The 21,512-nt window shown below is 41.2% G+C and overlaps 1 protein-coding gene across 4 annotated transcripts in view; it reads left to right on the top strand.

Annotated features, from left to right (window-relative positions):
• Positions 1–21,512, top strand: part of JAK1 (Janus kinase 1) — a 157,265-nt gene that overhangs the window by 45,460 nt on the left and 90,293 nt on the right. Inside the window, exon 1 of one of the 4 annotated variants that reach the window (XM_066376477.1) lies at positions 18,771–18,794. The exons of the other annotated variants lie outside the window; for them this stretch is intronic. The gene's annotated coding sequence lies outside the window, so the exon portion shown is untranslated. Of the gene's footprint in view, positions 1–18,770; positions 18,795–21,512 lie in introns of those variants that run through there. 4 annotated transcript variants of the gene reach the window in all.

Raw genomic sequence — 21,512 nt, 5'->3', positions numbered from 1 at the left:
TACTGAGATTTAAGGAGGAGAGAGGGAAGAGCCCTAAGAAAAGTGCTATGCATCTTTGGCAGTGGGGTCAGTCCCTTCCAGCTGGAGAATGAGGAGAGGCTTGGGGATCAGGAGATGGGAACTTGACTGGAGAACTTGAAATATGAGCAGGATTCACATATCCAGAGCAGGTAGGAGGGACATTTTCTCCAAGCCATCAGATAAACAAAGATCTGGTATTTGCTCAGAGGACGGAAATGCTCCTGGCCCTTCCTAGGAGAGAAGCAGGAACCAGATATAGGCAGTGATGGTAGGTTGGATGGAGCCAGCATTCAGCAGGGCTTGATGCCATCCTAAACCTTTGGGTCATTATGCATCAGGAAATGTTGTGTCCTGGTGTCCAGAGTTTGGTTTTAAGATCAATTTGGGCCTCCTTCCAAACCTCAGCTTGGCCTCTGGGTAAGGCAGTGAGAAAGAGAAATTTTTTTGTTTTGGCTTTTACTTGACATGGTCTGGCTGTTCACCTAGAGGTTCCTGCTCATTTCCTGGGTCCACACAGAGAAGTGCCGCTCAAGTAGGAGGTTCTTTTACCCACTACTTCCAACAGGCTGTTTTACAGGTGGTTGCAGACTAGCACAGGCTTTGGAGCTAGGTACATCTGGGCTGGAACTCGGGCTCTAGTAACAGCTTTTGACCTTGGGCCTTGTGTTTGGGCCCCAGTTAGCTTCCTATGAAGTAGAGATTTATATCATCTCATATTGTGTAAGGATCAAAACATTTATCACTGTGTGCCAGAGCACTTAGTAAGTGCTCAGATGGTAGTGGAAGTTACTAGACTTCCTAGTGTGAACGGCTGTAAGTACCCACAAGAAGTCTATTTGAGCTAATGATTTCCTTCTCCCATATTTCTAAGGTTAGGAAGCCTAAACAGTTGGCAGGACTGTTAGAGCCACATTGAGATGGCTTTCAAAGCCATTCCCAGGCTCAGTGGGACATCATGCCATGATGTGTATTTACTGTCCTAGTCTTAGACTGTCATTATGGGAGCAGGGACAATAACATCCTTTAAAGTGTTTCTGATCGTGAGTGAAATGTCAGCTGTTTTACATTCCAGTTCAGTAGATGCCATATTTCTATTGACTGAAAATATTGACCAGTTTTTCTGCTACCTAAGAAAAAATGAAGGAGTTTTAGTAGAACTATCACCCAATTCCCCAGACTTATTGAGTGCCTGTGTAGGATCCAAGTATAGTCCTAAGATTAGTACTGTATGTGAAATAGAAAGACAGTAAGACTCCTCTTGGCCACAAAACAGCACCTGTAGCAACAGCTGGCTCAGTGATTTTCTGTGGGGCTTTGACACTTAGGGGGCATGGTCAAAATACTAATTTCCTTTAATATACACAGAGATAGCCCTGTGCAAACAATTTTTTAATAGCCTTCATGACTTTCAGTTATCTCTCAAAATATTCTTCTGGGAGAAAAAACCTGTTTATAATTTTATGAGCCTAGAACCTAATTCCATTTTACATAAGGTACTTTTGCATCATTTTGATATACCCTGAATTTTCTATTGTAGGAATGGACTACTGTATAATACATACATATAATATATATATTATATATAATATAAATAATATATGCTAGACTATATAAACAGTGTACTTTTTTTTTCCCCTGAAGTGAGAAGTGGGAAGGCAGAGAGACAGACTCCCACATGTGTAGGACCACGATCCACCCAGCAAGCCCACTAGGGGCCGATGCTCTGCCCATCTGGGGTGTTGCTTTGTTATAACCGGAGCCATTCTAGTGCCTGAGACGGAGGCCATGAAGCCATCCTCAGCCCCCAGGCCAACTTTGCTCCAGCGGAGCCTTGGCTGTGGGAGAAGAGAGAGACAGAGAGAAGGGAGAAGGGGGAAGAGTGGAGAAGTAGATGGGTGCTTCTCCTGTGTGCCCTGGCTGGGAATCGAACACTGGACTTCCACATGCCAGGCTGGCGCTCTACCACTGAGCTAGCCGGCCAGGGCTTAAACAGTGTACTCTTTTACTTTCGTTTCTTTGGAACTTTACCAAAACCTGTTCATCATTTTTATAAATCATGTTACCAGTATTGATGTGCATGTATTTGTGTCGCCAAGAACACACTAGTATCTGTCTGCATTTGTAATTATTACATTCATAGTGATTCCATTGTATTAGACTACTTGATTAAGTCTTCTAGTATACTCATGACAGAGCAGCTACATGTTAAAATACAGATTCTTATAAATTTATATATTTTATTTATAGTTTTGACATTGATTTTGAAATTTTGCATGTAAATAGTATATTTTGGATTTTCATTTCAGGGTAGTAAAGGAAGCATTACAAAATATATGCTTAAAAAGGGAGAAAAGAATGCTTAGAATCTTTGGTCTAGTCGGTGCATTGGTTTCATATCAATTAGACCTGGCAGAGTGCAGAGAAATCTGTAGAGAGAGTTAAAACTGCATCTTGTTTTAAGTCATGATATATGTAGCCTTGATTCCAAACTTACTTGAATAAAAAGTGGTTTAGCCTGACCAGGCAATGGTCCAGTGGATAGGGCATTGGGCTGGGATGCTTAGGACCCAGGTTCGAAACCCTGAGGTCACTGGCTTGAGCACAGGCTCACCAGCCTGAGCGCGGGGTTGCTGGCTTGAATGTGGGATCATAGACATGACCCCATGGTCGCTGGCTTGAGCAAAGGGTCACTGGCTCAGCTGGAGCACCCCCATCAAGGCACATATGAGAAAGCAATCAATGAACAGCTAAGCACTGCAACTATGAGTTGATGCTTCTCATCTCTCTCCCTTCCTGTCTGTCCCTGTCTGTCTCTCTCGTTTAAAAAAAAAAAAAAAGGTTGTTTATAGCTGATGGTTTTGAAGTTCTAGAAAATGGGTGCATCTGAATGGATGCGAAGTGGTTACAGTGGTTTAGTCCACAGAATCCTATGCCTGAGAATCTTAGCTAGAGGGACTCTAATTTGTGTCATAGTCACCACAGCCAACCAGTGGGAGTGTCCCCTAACCATAACAGTTTTAGAGAGTTAGATGTTTGTTTAAAATGTTTAGACTGTCTGGCAGTGTTCAAGAGTGATTTTTGCATTTTCAAGCTTGCGCAAGTCTAATTAAATGGTACCGTGTAATCTCTGTGGTCTCTTTATAGTTTATGTGGTAGTTTATAATCAGTGAGAATAATGAATGATGATGAGACTGGATGTCAGAGAAATGGAGAGACCCCTTCCCTTGAAGGTTTTAAGTGGGTAGGTGTTAAGACCAGCTGAGTAATGATTCTGGAAACATAATATATTTCAAAAAGTGCTAATTATGTTTTGTATCAGTCATTGTACTGTGGAATAGCAGAGAAGTGAATCTTGAAGAGAGGAAGATAGAATATACCTATTTTTTGTTTTTAGATTTTATTTATTGATTTTTGGAGAGAAGGGGGGGGGGAACAAGAAGCATCTACCCATAGTAGTTGCTTCCTGTATGTGTCTTGATGGGGCAAGCCCAGGGAATTTGAACTGGCAGCCTCAGTGTTCCAGGTCGATGCTTTATCCACTGTGCCACCACAGGTCAGGCCCTAATTGTTTTCTATTCTGAATTCCATGCCGTTATTACCTAAGCAGTCACAATGACTTCTATCCTAAATTTACATTCATAGTAGTTAATAGGTATCTTTTATTTAATACATAACATATGATTTCCTCTGTCCTTGGTCCTAGGCAACAGTTAGATGAGAGGGAATTGGTATTAAAGATACAGAAACTTGATCTTAAAAACTCAAGTATCCAGGGCCACATAGCTCGTAAGTGGCAGGGCCATGATTTAAACCCACGTTTGAGTGATGCCCAAACCACTCCTTAAGACATTTTCATGTTGTCATTCTGGAGATGGTGATCCTGATTAGCTTGTTCATTCCCAGTTTTCTACTTATACTATAAGGCATGTTTCATTTGTCCCAACACATGGAGTTTTTTAAAGAAGTTCTTAACATGTAATAAACGACTGTATTCAAATGAGGTATAGTTACAGAGTTCCAGCGCACTTAGTAATATAGCAACGTAAAGCATTTGAAAAGCCTGGTTAACCAAAATCCTAAATCCTATAAATGTTTGAAGTGGTGAAGGTAGGGGATATTTTATATTGTTACTAGCCTGCTTTAAAAAATGTGTTTGTAAACTGAGAAGCCTAGGTGAGTGGTATTTTTACTACTGATGTTAGACTGCCTTTGGAAATCCCCCCATTATGACTTCCTATAAAAGTGGCTTAGTAAGGATTTCAGCCCTTGTTGTATAATTAAAGGTAAGGATACAGAGTGACTTTCCACGCCCCTCTCCCACCCCCAACTATCATGAAATTAGTTGTAGCTGCCAGTGAAACTGTCAGGTCAGTGAAAAATCTTGTTTTTAAACAGGGATGGTCTGGCTGGCTATTCTCAAATGACTAAGGAGGACATTTAATAGTGGTTTGTTTTTTCCTTCTTCTTTGTAAAAATCAAATGAGGAACCTAACAACACCTTTGACTGCTTAGGGAATTTTTGTCACTGAAAGCTCTATTGCTCAGGAAGGACTGCCGGATGTTTACATGTCTACATGTATAATAGATAGAGGATTCAACGCCCCATGCTGCTCCATGTTCCCTGTGCAACATTGTGATTTGAGGCCAGCTACTTAATCTCTTTGCCTCTGTTGTATGCTGTAGCCAGCAATTTCTGTTCTGAGAGTAGATTTCAAGAATTTTCTCCTTGGTTGGAAATGAAAGAGGGGGGGACAACACATCTGGTGTAAGCCCACGTGGATAGGCTGTTTCATTCACTTCCTATCCTGGCTGGCCCCTCTCTTACCCCTGGAATTTCTATCCTGGCCTTCCCTTCTAGGCTTCTGCAGTTCTCCGGACCCACTTTGTGAGGGACAAGGAAGAATGATGATGGGAACAAACTGGATTTAGCTGTGGAATCTTCACTGGGCCTGGTTCTAAGTTTGGCTCTATCACTTCCTTGTTTTGGGGGTAGGGACAAGTGAAGATAGTAGCTGTTTTTTTTTTTTTTTTTTAAAGATTTTATTTATTCATTTGAGAAAGGAGAGAGAGAGAGAAGGGAGACACGAGGGGGAAAGAGCAGAAAGCATCAACTCCCATATGTGCCTTGACCGGGTAAGCCCAGGGCCTTGAACGGGCAACCTCAGCATTTTCAGGTCGACGCTTTATCCACTGTGCCACCACAGGCCAGGCAATAGTAGCTGTTTTACATACTGGTTTCCTTTAACTGACACTTTCTTAGACGTGGTAATTCCAGCAACCTGAGCTTTAAGGGGATAAATAAGAAAGGGAGAAGGAAGTTTAAAAATCATTTTCTTCTGGTTTTCAGTGTTTATAAAAGATTGAACTAGTCCCATAAGTAAAATCACAAGAGTTTTAACAGACATTATTTTGATTACTTCTTTTCTTTCTATCTTTTTATTTCTGATCTTTTCCAAGTGAGAGGAGGGGGGACAGAGGCAGACTCTTGCATGCACCCTGATCAGGATCCACCTGGCAACCCCTTTCTTGGGCCATGCTCCTAACAAAGCTATTTTTAGTGCCTGAGGTAGAGGCTCCTGGGAGTCATCCTTAACCCCAGGCCCATGCTCTGTAACCAGCTGAACCAAGACTGTGGGAGGAGGGGGGAGAGAGGGAGACAGAGAAGCTGGAGGGGAATGGGGTGGAGAAGCAAATGGTCACTTCTCCTGTGTGTCCTGACCGGGAATCGAACCTGGGACATCCACACTTTACCACTAAGCCAACAAGCCCGGCGGGATTATTTATGTAATTATTTAATTATTTTGTCCCCTCCCCCCAAGTGAGAAGCGGGGAGGCAGAGAGACAGACTCCTGCATGTGTCCCAAATGGGATCCACCTGGCAAGCCACCTATTGGGCGATGCTCTGTCCATCTGGGGACGCTATTTCATTGCTTGGCAGCCAAGCTATTTTTCGCTCCTGAGGCCAGTCCATGGAGCCATCTTCAGTGCCTAGGGCCAACCTGATCCAACCGTGCCATGGCTGTGGGAGGAGAAGAGAGAGAAAAAAAGAGAAAGGAGAAGGGGAGGGATGGAGAAGCAGATGGTCATTTCTCCTGTGTGCCCTGACAGGGAATCAAATTCAGGACATCCACGTGCCAGACTGTGTCCCACATACACAGGAGTTTGGTGAGAAGAGCCCAGGTTTTGGTTTTGGATGACCTGGGTGCAAGTCCCAGCTCTATTATTTGCTAGCTGGACACCCTTGGGAAAATCACTTAAATTCTCTGAACCCCTATTTCTTCACCTGTAAAATGGGTACAGTAACATCTGCCTTAAGCACGCTGGTGGGTCACTGGGAACCAGCTAATAAAGGTGAAAGTGCTTTGTAACTTCAAAGGGCTATATAAGTCTGAAGGATAACTGTTATGGTTTCTGGTACCAAAAGTCTAGGTAGCTGCATGTGGAGAGGTGAGGGAAGTCACATTTTGGGCAGTTGACTAGAGGTCCTGTATTCCAAAGCCCAGAAATCTTCACTTGAGTTTTTTCCTAATGCAGTAAGTAGTCTTGTGCTGATGTTTAGAGTATGGCCAGAAACACATGTTGCACTTATTACAGGGCTTTGGCACTCTGTAATGTGGGATTACTGGCACCAGAAGATGAAATGATAAAGGAATGTATCATTATATTCAAATGTATGAGTCATGCACATTTATGAGCTACTTTAAAAAATGGAGTCATAATAGAAATGGGCATGTGTTCAACTTATATTATTTTCCTTGGCTTCAGCGGTTTTCAGGTTAAAAGTCAGTGCATTTAACTGTCTTTCAGCAAAGCATTTATAAAAAGCTTTTAAAACTTAAACTCTGTGTAAAAGCACCTGAATTTGAAACTGTTTTTTTTATTTCTCTACCAGTAGGACATGAGAGACAGTTTTGCATTAGATGTGTTCCCCTGTATTGCCCTGACTCTTGCTCAGTGAATCAAGAAGGAACATATAATTCCTATAATCCTATTGGCCTTCAGGGAGATTTATGGTAATTTATTCTGCCCACTTGTTTTATATTAGAGAAAACTGAGGCCCAGAAGGGTTCTCTGACTTTTCTAAGACCCAGAGCTAGATTATGGCAGAGGCAGATTTAGTACTTACTCAGTCCATATCACGCTGCCAACAGGGAGATGACTCTACCAAGATTTAGTCACTGTGTTGGGTAAGAAGGCCCCCCTCCACTACCGCCACCAGTTTATTCCATTTAAAATCATGATTCATTTAGCTTAAGCCATCTTCTTCTGGTTTAGTTCTTTTCAGACTTGCAAATAATTTTCAAGGATTACCTTTAATACCACACCACTCTTAATGCTTAAAATTTTTGCTTGATTCATTTTACCAAGTATAATCACAATGACTTTTCCATATTACTTTTTTCATTAATCCATTTATTCATATTGGTACACCCTTTTCTTCTGATTTCAAGAATTATCAACAGACATTTGAGTTCTTCCTCTGTGCCAGGCTTTGTGCTAGGTGGGTGCTAGGAGCAGGAAGGCATTAAGTGGTGGAAGAACCTCCTCTAAGAACTGGACTGTCCCCTGAGGGAAGCTAGTGTGCCAGTCAGGCCCCACCTCCATTTGACTTGGAAACCATCATTATGTTTTATTGGAGACAATGGAAGGCTGAAAGAGGAAACACTCATTAGGAAAAGCAGTGATATTTTTTTAAACAATTCTCAACCTAGCTAAGGAGACATACATTACCAGTAAACAAGGACACAAACTGGAAATAAAAGTCATGAGATAATTGTGTAGGAAAGGCTTCAGAAAGTTGCTACCATGCAAGGTGGTCTTTAAAGAAACACAGGAGGTGGATAACTGTGGAGTGTAAGGTGATTGGTAATTAATGAATATCTAATAAGCATCTCTCCTTTATTAGGGGCTTTAAATATAATAGCTCATTTCGTCTTTCGAGGTGGGAACTTTTTAAATTTAAAAAAGTATCAAACAATAGAGAAGAGCATATAAAAAATATGTGTGTTAGAGAAAAATACCCATGTACTCATCATTCAGTTTGAGAAATAGAAAATTACCAGTATTTTAGAAGTTACCAGATACCTCCTCCTCATTGCACTTCCCTTGGAGGTATCAACCATCCTGGCTTTTGTGTTAATCTTTCTCTTCCTCCCAGTGTAGACGTTCCTAAAACAAGCACATATAAGGAAAGGGCAGTGTTGCCATCATTCTTTTCAGGAGAAGAGCTTCATGCCCTGGTTTTAATTTATTACTCCTGACCTGAATGAATGGATCTGAACAGAAGCTCTGGGTCAAGTCTGGTGGAGTTGAGAGCTTGCAGGAACACTTTTAGAGAGGTCGGTGGTAAAGGCTGTCAGAACATTATGGGCTCACAGTTGGGGTGTCTGGAGGACTGTAGGGGGTGTAGCTGTGGGAGCCTGCAAGTGGTTTAGTCAAGCAGAGTGGGCTACTTTAAATTTTTGTTTTTGCTTCTGCTCACCCTGGCTTCTGCCAGAGCAGAATACTTCCGTGGGATGAAATGGTCTTCTACTGATTCAGGCATCAGATCCGGAGGGAAGAACAGGAACTTTATCAGTACACGATTAAGAAAAGCGAAATTCAGTTAGAAATCTAGCATTCTATTCTGTCCTTTTATGCAGTCTGTGGAGAATCCTGCTGACGACAGCCCTAAACGTATCTGTCTCTTGCAAAGTATTTCCCTTCAGAATGTTGAAGACATTGGTTAATATTCTCCTTGCTTCATGCAGCTATTAAAAAGGCTCCCAGTTACTTAAGAAAAAGAAAAGCCAGAAACATTCTCAATTCTTGATCTTTTGAATGTGACTTATTTTATTCTGTTTTGGAAGCTTGCAGACTTGTTTCCAGTGTTCTCAGTAATATCAACAGCAGTTTTTTTCCTCTGTTGTATGTATTTTTAGGCCTTTTCCATTGGCACCTGGTAGCCTTCAGTTCTGGAAAAATCTTTCTTAAATGATTTTGCTGATGGTTTTCTTTTCTCCATTTTCTCTGTCTCTAGGAATTCCTGTTACTTAGATATACAACTTTCTGAATTGGAGCTCTTAATTTTCTTATGTTTTCTCTCATTTTCAAGCAGTTCTTTGCTAAGCAATTTTCCAAACTTTATATCAAATCCTCTATTGAAATTAAAAAAGGTGTAATTTATATAAAGTGCACCAAGGCTAAGTGTTTATATCACTTAGTTTCCACAATTGTATACACTCGTGGAACCACCATGCAAAACAAAGTAGAGAACATTTCCATCGACCTAGAGCAGCGGTTCTCAACCTGTGGGTCGCGACCCCGGTGGGGTCGAACGACCAAAACACAGGGGTCGCCTAAAGCCATCGGAAATTTTGGTCATTCGACCCCCACCGGGGTCGCGACCCACAGGTTGAGAACCGCTGCCCTAGAGAGTCCTGCTTTTCATTTCTGCTGTCATCTTTTTAATATTTAAGAGCTCCTTTTTCTCTGAAGTGTAACTTGAAAAATAAAAAAAACTTAGTCTTGTTTCATAAAAAAATATATTCCTTTATTTCACTGAAGACAGTAATTAATTTTAAAAGTTTTTTCCTTTGTGTGCAAATAATCTTTGTTTATTCTGAGTTGCTTTTTTTCTGTCTTTGTTTGCACTGGAGGTTTTCCTCTGACATTTGTTTATCTTGGCTCTCTGTTCGTGCTTAAATATGAAGGGAAAGCGGAACATGTGCATGGGGCTTGTGAACTTGGAACGGGAACACAGGGCGGAAGGGTGACTTGTGTAGGCCACTTAATTAGGGAACCCCCGACGGTAGTATCTTTAGGTTTCTTCCTGTGGGATGGTATCATTCTTCAGAGGAGAGTCTTTAGTCTCTTGCCTGGAAGGTCAGGAGCTGGCTGCCAGCGTTTCTAGAGCCATGTGGGGAAGAGGGTGGAGGTTGCAGCATCCAAGCAGTCAGCATTCGTTGTGTGTGCAGACGCAGTCCCCCTGTGTGTGTGTGTGTGTGCCACAAAGTCCCTGTGCTTTGCCTGGCATCTCTAGTCACAGGATCCTCTGTTTTATCTTTTCCAGAAAATAAGTCCCTAGACCCGTGCCATCCTAAAATGCAGTAGCCTATAGCCACATATAGCCATTCATAATTAAATTATTAAACATTAAATAAAATTAAGTCAGTTCCTCACCTGTGACTAGTGGCTACTGTACTGGGCAGAGTAGAGAACATTTGCTTTTTTGTGGAAAATTTCATTGGACAATGCTAGTCTAGACTTTTGCTGAGATGGAGGAGTGGGCAAGGGATTCTGTTTCTCAGACACCTCTGCCCAGCCCTTTTACCCTAGTTGGTGCTTCCGATTCTTGTGACTGTTGAGTTTTCAGCTTTTGCCATTGTCTGCTTGGGACTCAGTTTTCATGGTTCATCTAAGTCATTTTTCTACATATCCACCTAATTACCAGTTTCCAAAAGTTGGTTACAGTTTTCTCCTCTTTTCTGCCCAGCCCCTCCTATATTTGTGGTTCTGGTTGTATAACAAATAGCTTTAATATATTTACTATTTTACACACACACACACACACACACACTTTAATGGGGTTTCAAGAGAATGAAATTGGATACTTGTGTTTAGTCTGCCATTTTTACCAGGAATCCGGATTCATTTCCTCTTCACAGTCCTATGAGGTATAGGTGTGGTTATTATCATTTTACAGTGAAGAAAGTGAAGAGAGGCAGGTAAGATAATTGGCTCAAGGTCACACAGCCTGTTAGTGGGATTTGAACTCAGAATTTTAAATCTGGTATCTTTTTCATTGAGTAGTATTGTGCCTCATCTTATACTCAGGAAAAAACTCTCCCATCATACATGCCCCAAGTTGCACTACTTTAATTATAGTTGTGTTTTAAATATATTAACCCAGACCTTCCTAGTTATTCTTAAACAACATGAGGAGGTCAACCTTGAATAATTTTGTCTCAGAAAGTTTTCTTTCTCCCCAGCTGTTCATTTCTCCTTTGTTCCAGGACTTCATGACTTGTATGTAAACTTTGTGTTAGCATTCTCTTCAGCAGTTCTTCAAGTGTTTAGAGCAAAAAACATGTGTTGTTTAATTTAAGCCTTTTATTTAAACTATTTGTGGTCATTCCCTTATATTAAAATTTTCCCTGTATCTGTCTTTTCAGTTGGACTCCACTTTTCATAAAGCAGCAAGTAATCCAGTTTAATCTTTAAATGTCTGGTGCCCAGCCCCTTATCTGAGGTAGAGGATGTATAGATATTTCTCACTCTTTGATTTGACATCATTTCTTATTTGGATTATTGCATTTCTTGCTTCCTAACTGCCAGTCTTTCTGCCTTCTATTTCCTGCTTGCCGGAAATGACCTATACTTATTGGTCCTTCTTAAACGCAACATTATTGGCTTCCTCTGACCATTCTAAACTCCTGGCTCTTAAGCATGGCATAGAAGATTGACCATGGTCTGCATTTCCTCAACATGTTAGCCCCATTTCTGGCCACCCACTGCCTCATCCACTGCACCATCTTGCATTTTATGGAAGAGTCTTTTATATGCTCTTGAGTCTGTGCCTTATACATGTGCTTTTATTTTTGTTTGAAGTGTGCTGTCTCCATCCCCACCTGAAGTGTGTTTCTCCTGTTTAATACCTATTGTTTTTCTGCAAATCTCAGCCCCAGGAAACTCTCAACCTATGAAACCATGCTTGGTCTACCTTATGTAGAGTTTGAGAATCTGCTTTCTGCTCCTATACCACATCTTAAGTATACTCCCATCCAACCAACCAACCATCCATCCATCCATCCATCCATCCATCCATCCATCCATCCATCCAACAGGATACTGCACATACTAGGCACACAGACATTGTTGAACCAGATTGAGCCCTAGTGAGTCTGTGGCAACTGATTTCTCCATTGCTGTCTTTGAATTCTGCCATCAATAGGTTGATGACTATATGTCTCTTTTCCCAGCATAATTATGAATAGCACCCTACTTTTACTCTTAAAAGTCTCCTGGTTAGGACAATAAACTATATGGCCACCTACCAATCAAACACACTCAGGTAAAGGACCATTTTTCTTTACCCAGTGTAGCAACTAAAGAGGAAGAAATACTTATGGTGTGAGATTTCACTTGAAATCCTGAATCCCATTTCTCTCCAACCAGCCAGAGAGAAAAGCCCCAAATTACATATTGAATGATTCACCTTTGATGCACCTTCAAAGTCTAAATGCTTCATTTTCCAGAAGGGCTGCTGATTCCTTCTGAAAGTACTTATATAAGGAATTTATATTTCAGAAATAGAGCTCTGCTTTCCTTTTCTAAATCTTAACATTTTGATTTCATTTTCAGTCTAATAAAAAATCCAAGAGCTTCTTGGATTCTTCCATTGAGACCACTGTGGGATCCTGGGCCATGGTTTACAGCCCCAAAGGAAGCTAGCTGTCCTGAAGACAAAGGGGACTCAATAGTTTTAGGTTAGTTGGTGAATGTAGTGAGAAGAGCTTTGGATATATAGGTGCAAGTCCTTGTACTGTCATTTTTTAGCTGTATTGGGAAAGCTGTTTTAACCTCTCCCATAATGTGAAATGGGCATGAGTATAGTCCCACCTTGCAGGGTTAATGTGGAGATTAAGCTCATGTATGCAGAGTAATTGGCACAGCTAGTGGCATAGTAAATACTTAGCAAACATCAGCTTTTATTGGTGTATTATTATGATCATGACAATTATTATCTTTTGACATGAGCTAATTCAAAAGATGTTTGTGAGGTGTTGGGGAAAGAGGCAAACAGGAGCTTTCTCTTTTGCAGTGTGCAGGTCCTCAGCTGTCCATCTGCACTGCATTGCAGAGTGGAGAAAAAGAAAAATCAATAAATCATGTAGGTTGTAGAGGTGAGAGTAGAATGACATAACTGTGGCTGACGGTGGGTTTATTACCTTCGTCTACCTTGTAAAATCTTGGGTTGGCTAGATTTGGATTGGAATTAGAAGGGCTAGGCCTCAGAATCACCTGAAGAGTTTAAAAATTATTCTCTTAGGGGTTTCTGATTCAGGAGGTTCAGGGTATAGTATGGCATAATTTAGTTTTTAAAAGCTCTCAGGTGATTCTGATATACATTGGGGTTTGAGGATTACATTAGATGACTATTACCCAGTAATTCTTTATTTCTTTAGATTTTATTTATTAATTTTTAGAGAGAAAGAAAGAGAGCAGGGGGGAGGAGCAGGAAGCATCAACTCCTATATGTTCTTTGACCAGACGAGCCTGGGGTTTTGAACCGGCGTTCTAGGTTGAGGCTTTATCCCCTGGGCCCCACAGATCAGGCTCAATAATTCTGTAAAACATTTTCTAATCATTTGTTACTTACTGTAGTACACGTGATGACATAGTAGAACTCATTTTTAGGGTCAGAAAAGAGAGACAGATTATTGTTAATGTATTAAAATGGAGAGCCTGAATTAGCTGAGTTAAATTGAATTTAGTTTTATGAGAGTTTTTAATTTAAGCCTGTCATGCCACCATATTGTTCTTATTCAGGATCCTTGCCTATATTGAGGTTATTTGAAATGAAGAAACAGAAAATTGTGAAATCAAGAACAATAAAATAATCCTGTTAGAAATGTAAAATACTCAAAACATAAACCCAGGTATGTTTGCATTTAAAGCATAAAGGAAGATACTATCTCACTGTATTTGAAAATGTCTTCATCTTTGTTATTAGAAAAGAGGAAGAGCCTAGGTAGGTCCACATTTACTTGATTCAGGTCATATGTTATTTAGTAGAAGGGCATTAGATTAGGAGTCAGTAGATTTGGGTAGGGTCACTGATCTGATATTTCTTTTTGCAAACTTGAATTAGTTATTTAACTGTTCTCTTTGGCATGTGCTTTCTTTATCTGTAAAATGAGAGTACTGTTGGCCTTTTCTATCCGATATGATGGTGTTGGGGGTATAATGAGGAAATATATTTGTTGGGAATGTTAAGCCACGGTGAATTCACAGTATGGTCCTGGTTTATGCCTGTTCCTGGGTATAATTATTAATAGTATGCTCTTTAACCCACAGGTGTCCCAGTTTGGATGATAAGTTACTTGGTCACCTGTCCTCAACACCTATTATTTACTCTTAATCTGTTACAGTAGGAAGGTTTTTGCCCCCTCCCTTTAAATTTTATTTAGACAATTAAGTTAAATGGGGTGACATTGATCAACAAGAGTACATAGGTTTCAGGTAAACATTTCTATTGCATTTGATCTATTGATTATGTTGTGTATCCGTCAGCCCTGGCCTTATTTCTATAGCCCCAATTCCCTTGTGAAATAATCTAGCATTTCTTAGATACTTTCTGGTAATTTTCTTCAATTTTTATCAGTCTCATCTCTCTAGATTGATTAGTGGATAAGAATGGTTCCTTTGTTTCTCCACTTCTGAATATTTTTCTAGATTTGCAACTTTAATTGCCCATTTTGACTGTGTGTCCTAAGGCAGTAAATTCTAAGTGCAAAGAGAAGACAGAGGAAGCATAGAAGGGGAAATGGCTTTGTGGAAAAATACTAAAAAACAAAGAGAAATACAGTTTTTAGGCTGGTGTCCTGGCTTGATTTGTTTTGGGATATAAATGCCCTGTGTTGATATTCCCAAGTACAGCACAAATCTCTAAGTAATTGGAAAAACTACAGAAGTTTCCAGAGATCAAATTTCAAATGTTCCCTCCCTCCTCAGGAGTAATTTGTTTTAGAACTAACAGCATAAAAAATATTTTCTTTCCTCAAAGAACTAGTGCCCCCCCCCCCCCTTTGACAGTGAACATAATGTATTAGGTCATGTTTCCATTTTCTTTCTGACCTGTAGCAAACTCAGAGCCAAATTCATGGTCATCTGTTTGGAAAGCTGTATACTGGCTTGCAAGTAATGTTTCCTTCTTGACTTTCTGTCCTCATTTACAATTTTCTTGCTCCTGGAGTTTTACTATTTTAAAACATATTTCTGTTTTTAAAATATATTATTTTTATTAAATATAAACTGCATTAGAATCTTGTAGGTTGTCAGAGGTTTAATAACTAACAAATATGAAGATAGCATTATAGCTTCAACATTATTTTCATGGTACTGTTTGGAGTTTAGAAGGCAGAAACCTTTATGGCAAAGAGACCTGTGATGTACCATCCCATTGAAGAAGTCACCTTTACACAAGGATAAGGGCTAAATAAAACTGAATAGCTCCATATATTGCCTATGAAAGCCCATGAACAAAGAATCAATAAAATGAGTGTATCAAAGCATTAATGTGAGAATAAGTACTGAAACTTCAAAAATTTCACCTGGATTAGAATACTCATTTTCTATTCTCTTAAATGCTTCTCATAATATAGTATGGTCTCTCCTTATCTCTTCCTCCGTGTCTTTTCCTTTCTCTTTCAGTTTTCTCATCCTTAGTAGTCAGTCTACCCTTTCTTCCTGGTCTAGTCCTCTCCTTTCTTTCCATCCTAAAACCTTTGTATTTGATCACCAGCCAATTTCCCTTTCAAGTCATCTTCTCCCTCTGTTAAACACCACTCCACCCCCACCTGCTTTCAGTCTTCTGCCCCTGGGGCCCATTCTTCCTAATCACCTCAAACCAAGTAGTATGTATGCGTGTGTCCTTTCACTTGTCAACAGCTCCTATGTGGAGCTGCCCTTGGCTAACCAGCTGCTCCCGCACCAGGAAAAGAAGCACACCATTAAATATCAAGCTGCAATTTGGAGAAAAACAAAACATCAAATTTGATTGGAATGTCTTATATTGCATTTCAGTAGGTCAGGGGTTGGGAACCTTTTTGGCTGAGAGAGCCATGAACGCCACATATTTTAAAATGTAATTCTGTGAGAGCCATACAATATGTTTAACGCTAAATAAAGTAAATGTGTGCATTTTATGTAAGACCAACACTTTTAAAGTACAATAAGTCTGAATTCTTTTTAATAACGTTGTTATGCTATTGCTAACCAATGATGAATAAAGTACTTCTTACCATTAATGCAACTTCTGGTGCTACATGGTTTTGCTGATGGCTTTGTAGTCTAGTTGATACGTGGTGAGGTTAAGCTTCATGCAGGCATTGAGACTTCCATCCATTAAACATGATCGTAGGTTGGTCTTAACGTTTTTAATTTTATTTATTTATTTTTATTTTTTGGTATTTTTTCTGAAGCTGGAAACAGGGAGAGACAGTCAGACAGACTCCCGCATGTGCCCAACCGGGATCCACCCGGCACGCCCACCAGGGGGCGACGCTCTGCCCACCAGGGGGCGATGCTCTGCCCCTCCAGGGCATCGCTCTGCCACGACCAGAGCCACTCTAGCGCCTGGGGCAGAGGCCAAGGAGCCATCCCCAGTGCCCGGGCCATCTTTGCTCCAATGGAGCCTTGGCTGCGGGAGGGGAAGAGAGAGACAGAGAGGAAGGAGGGGGCAGGGGTGGAGAAGCAAATGGGCGCTTCTCCTATGTGCCCTGGCCGGGAATCGAACCCGGGTCCCCCGCACGCCACGCCGACGCTCTACCGCTGAGCCAACCGGCCAGGGCGGTCTTAACGTTCTTTAGATGTGAGAAAGACTGCTCACATGCATACATGGAACTAAACATTGTCAGTACAGCAATACTCACATGCTGCAGTGTGTGTTATGTGACAGGAAGCGTGTCCAAGTTTTGACAATCAGCTGGTCCGCGGGTTGAAGTTTTTTCATTTCTGCCCACTTGTGTTTGCTCGCCAACTCTGCTTGCTGTCGTGCAAGGCTTTCCAAATCTTCATTCAGTGACTTGATCTTATTCACCCACATGTCTGAGGCCTTCAGGTCAGCAGCTTGTAGCTCAAAATCTCTGATGGAGACACCAGGGATGTAACTCAGGTTGGCGCTGTCCACTGCACACTCATGTTGGATGGGTAATGAACTTAAAAAGACAAGTGTGCTCACGAAATTCTCCAAAGTGTGCTTTGAATGACTGCAGGAGATTAGATGTGAAGCCCGCTAGCTGCTGGAGATCAAGATGTTGAGCAGGGTCACTTGCTGTGCGTGCATCTTTAAACTCTCCCAGTTTTTCAAAGTGTAGTATATGACCTGTTTCAATGTCAGCGATGAAGAGTTCCAGCTTGTTTTCAAATGCAAACACTGCTTGTTGAAGGGATAAGACTGTATTTCTAACACCTTGCATTTTCACATTGAGCTGGTTCAGATGTTCAGTCATGTCCACGAGATAGTAGAACTTCAAGAGCCACTCAGTGTTAGCTAACTCAGGATGCTCGACGTTTTTCATTTCAAGAAAAGTCCGAATTTCGCTCAGACAAGCTGTGAAATGGCTGAGCACCTTCCCTCTTGACAACTAACGCACATTGCTGTGCAGAAGCAGACCAGGATAATTATTCCCAACTTCATCCAGCAGTTTTAAACTGGTGATCATTTAAAGCTTGGGCAACAATAAAGTTGACCACCCGAATGACCAGTGACATCACCTCACCAAGCTGTTCGCCACACATCTGGGCACAAAGCACCTCCTGATGTAGGATGCAGTGAAAATGTAGGATGGGTCTCTTCATGTTCACAAAGAAGCGCTACGAAGCCTTTGTTTTTCCCCACCATACATGGAGCACCATCAGTACACACCGAAATAAGTTTATTCAACGGTAGATTTTTTTCTTTAGCACACTCAGTGAAAAACTTCCATAAATCCTCCCCTCTTGTCTCTTTCATAGGCAAAACAGCAAGACTTTCCTCAAGTAGTGTGTCACTGACAGCATACCTTGCAATCACGCTGAACTGGGATAAATGGGTTACGTCTGTTGACTCATCCAAAGCGAGAGAAAAGAATGGTGCTGCATTTATGTCCCTCACTTGTGTTGCCTCAATTTGATTTGCCATCATGATGGTACGATCGTGAACAGTTCTTGCCAACAGAGGCATGTCTTTTATTCATTTGATTACCTTGTCTATCCGAAAAGTCATCAAAAAGTCCATTGGCAACATCAGGCATGAATGTTTTGGCATACTCCCCATTTGTGAATGGCTTTCCGTTTCTCACAATTGCTAAAGCACCAGCAAAGCTAGCTGAATTCCAGTCACCTTGTTGGGTCCAAACACGGAGTTGCTGCTGACTAGCTTGCACTCTGCACAGTAGCTCTTGACATGCTTTCTTCCTGCTGTCCCCCGCTGGGTATTTCTATGCAAATGTAATATGGCGTGTGTCGAAGTGCTGCTGTATATTTGACCGTTTCATCGATGCAATTTTATCATTGCATATTAGACACACTGCAGAACCTGCTCTCTCCACAAAGGTGAATTCCTCTGTCCATTCCTGCTGAAAAGTACGATACTCCTCATCTTTTTTTCTTTTAGCCATCTTCTTCGTCAAATGGGTTTCCGCAGTTAGCAAGCTGACTACTTGATTAAAAGGAGGGAAGTTTACCTCCTGACCTCACAATGACCCGTGTACGTTATGCATTATCTAATAAAAATTTGGTGTTCTCCCAGAGGACAGCTGTGATGGCTCCAGCCACCCGCAACCATGAACATGAGCGGTAGGAAATGGATTATAATACACGAGAATGTTTTATATATTTTTTATTTTTTATTTATTCATTTTTAGAGAGGAGAGAGAGAAGGAGAGAGAGGAAAGAGAGACAGAGAGAGAGAAGGGGGGAAGAGCTGGAAGCATCAACTCCCATATGTGCCTTGACTGGGCAAGCCCAGGGCCTCGAACCGGCGACCTCAGCATTTCAAGGTCGACGCTTTATCCACTGCGCCACCACAGGTCAGGCATGTTTTATATTTTTAACGTTATTTTTTTTATTATTAAAGATTTGTCTGCGAGCCAGATGCAGCCATCAAAAGAGCCACATCTGGCTCGCGAGCCATAGGTTCCCGACCCCTGCATTAGGTTAATGGTCAGAAGGAGAAATAAAACATGACAGTCTCTAGGATAATTCTAGACAGTGTAACAGTAGAAGCTCAGTTCTTGTGACCTTTGTTTATTTATTCATTGGTTCATTCATTCCTTCCTTAACTCAGCAAGGACTTATTCTGTGTCTGTTATGTTGCCAGTAATGTTTCAGTAGTCTGGGCTTTTGATGAATAGAGCTTGATGAAGCCTGTGACCTGGTCTGGGAATTTAATTCTTGCTTGATTTTTGAGCTGGAGAAAGGCCACCTCTAATTACACAACTTCTTCTATGCATCGAGATTTGTCTTAGTCTGTTAGGGCTGCTATAACAAAACATCAGAGAATAGGAACCTTATAAGCAACAGAAATTTATGTCTCACAGTTCTGGAGGCTGGAAGTCCCAAGGTCAGAGTGCCAGCATGGTGAGGGAAGGATCCTCTTGCAGGTTGCAGGCTTCCCTTGTATCTTCACATTGTAGAAGGGGCTAGAGAGCCCTGGGGTGAGGGGGTCTCTTTTATAAGGTCACTGATACCATTCCTGAGGGCTCTCTCTAACCTCATGGCATAATCACCTCCCAAAGGCCCAATCTCCTGATACCATCACACTGGGTGTTAGGATTCCAACTGGTAAATTTTGGAGAGTGAGGGGGGATGACAAACATTCAGACCTTGCAAAGTTATATTTAAAAATACAGTGTACACTGCATATTTATTTAAACAAAGTGTGTGTAAATATATGTTGTGAATATACAGGATAGTATTTTCTAAAGACTGTGGGCATACGCTTCCATTTTAGCAAGTTTGGAATGAAATACTGCAATTCGAATGTCTGATTAAGATTATTCAAATGGCATTTTGCTACTAGAGGCATAAAACCATGAAGACTGGGAAAGATAAGAGCCTTAACCACCTGCATCTGCTCTGGGGCTGTTGAGACTGTTTCCCAAATGCACTAATATAAGCAAACTAGAATATTTTGTTTTTGTCAATCTGCATAGTAAAACTTTTACTTGTTGGAACACATGAGAAAGAAGACTTGCCCGAATATGTTGAAAGCTTGAAGAGTAATACATACAAACATACAATACAAAAGAATAAAGAGTACCTGGAAATGATAGCTCAGTAAAACGACCTCGATCATGTTAAAATTACCGTATTTTTTGCTTCATATTTTTCTGGAGTGAAAAATACAGTAATAAGGGTACATACATCTCAATATGCATGTCATTTGGAGAGAATCACCATCATGGGAATAAGGACCAAAAACAAAACAAAAACAAACGAACAAAACTAAAGAGAGGTTTTATATTTAAGGACTTGATAAAAGTTGTGATAACAGTGCATATGTTTTGGCTTGAGCAGGGCTGACTTTACATTACCAACACTATTTAGAGATAAATAGACATTTGTAAATTGTCTGAAATGTTTCTCTGTCAAGGAGGTCAGTAGTCTCCTTTACTTGATTTTTATTTATTTTCTTTACTAGTTTCATTTTGGACAGACAGTTCTATGCTAAACACCTTTGAATGTTCTCCAGGTCCAAACTGGGAAAGTTGATTTAGAAGGATTTAGGCTAATGGGAACAGCAGAGTAAGGGTCAATGATGATGTTTTAGTCAGTGGGTACAATTCTGGTGTCAGCTGAGTCTTCCTGCACTCTTGTAGTTCTTAAGAACTCTCTGATAGTAAAGGAACATGTTTGTGTTTCATTAGCATAATTTATTGTACTTTTAAGTGGTTCCTGTGTCTTCTCAGGGCCCAATTCCATAATATTTGGGAGTCTTCTTGGCCTGTCAGGACTGAGAACATACACCTTACGCATCTGATTTGTCTGTTCTTGTAGCTGAGGAACCTGAGGCTCAGAGCAGTTGGATTGATTGTGGCAGGGCTGTAATGAGTCTGGCACTCTATAGATCCCGCTTTGCTGCTGGCCTGAGGAAGGCCCAGAGAGGTTTAGTATGCTTAGAAAAGTGTTATATATATATTTTTAGAACCTTTTCATTTTCTAGTAGTCTTTTTTTTTTTTTTTGTATTTTTCCGAAGCTGGAAACAGGGAGAGACAGTCAGATAGACTCCCAAATGCGTCCCACCGGGATCCACCCGGCACACCCACCAGGGGGCGACGCTCTGCCCACCAGGGGGCGATGCTCTGCCCCTCCGGGGCCTCGCTCTGTTGCGACCAGAGCCACTCTAGCGCCTGGGGCAAAGGCCAAGGAGCCATCCCCAGCGCCCAGGCCATCTTCGCTCCAATGGAGCCTCGGCTTTCTCGGGAGGGGAAGAGAAAGACAGAGAGGAAGGAGAGGGGGAGGGTGGAGAAGCAGATGGGCGCTTCTCCTGTGTGCCCTGGCCGGGAATCAAACCCGGGACCCCTAGCACGCCAGGCCGACGCTGTACCACTGAGCCAACCGGCCAGGGCCTTCTAGTAGCTATTTTTTAAGAACACCAATAAGAATACATAAGTGCATTTAGGTAAAATGTATGCATATGTTGCTTTACTTCATAGAAACACCCCCACACCCAGTCCTGTGTCCTGATATTTTTAGTTTAGAATTGGGCTTAGGTTACAGAAGCATCTGATCCTGTCCTTTTCCC

Source organism: Saccopteryx leptura, chromosome 3 (genome assembly GCF_036850995.1).
Source record: "Saccopteryx leptura isolate mSacLep1 chromosome 3, mSacLep1_pri_phased_curated, whole genome shotgun sequence".
NCBI classification, from domain to species: Eukaryota; Metazoa; Chordata; class Mammalia; order Chiroptera; family Emballonuridae; genus Saccopteryx; species Saccopteryx leptura.
The sequence above is the reverse complement of the archived record's forward strand: the minus strand, read 5'-3'. Positions and strand labels throughout refer to the sequence as shown.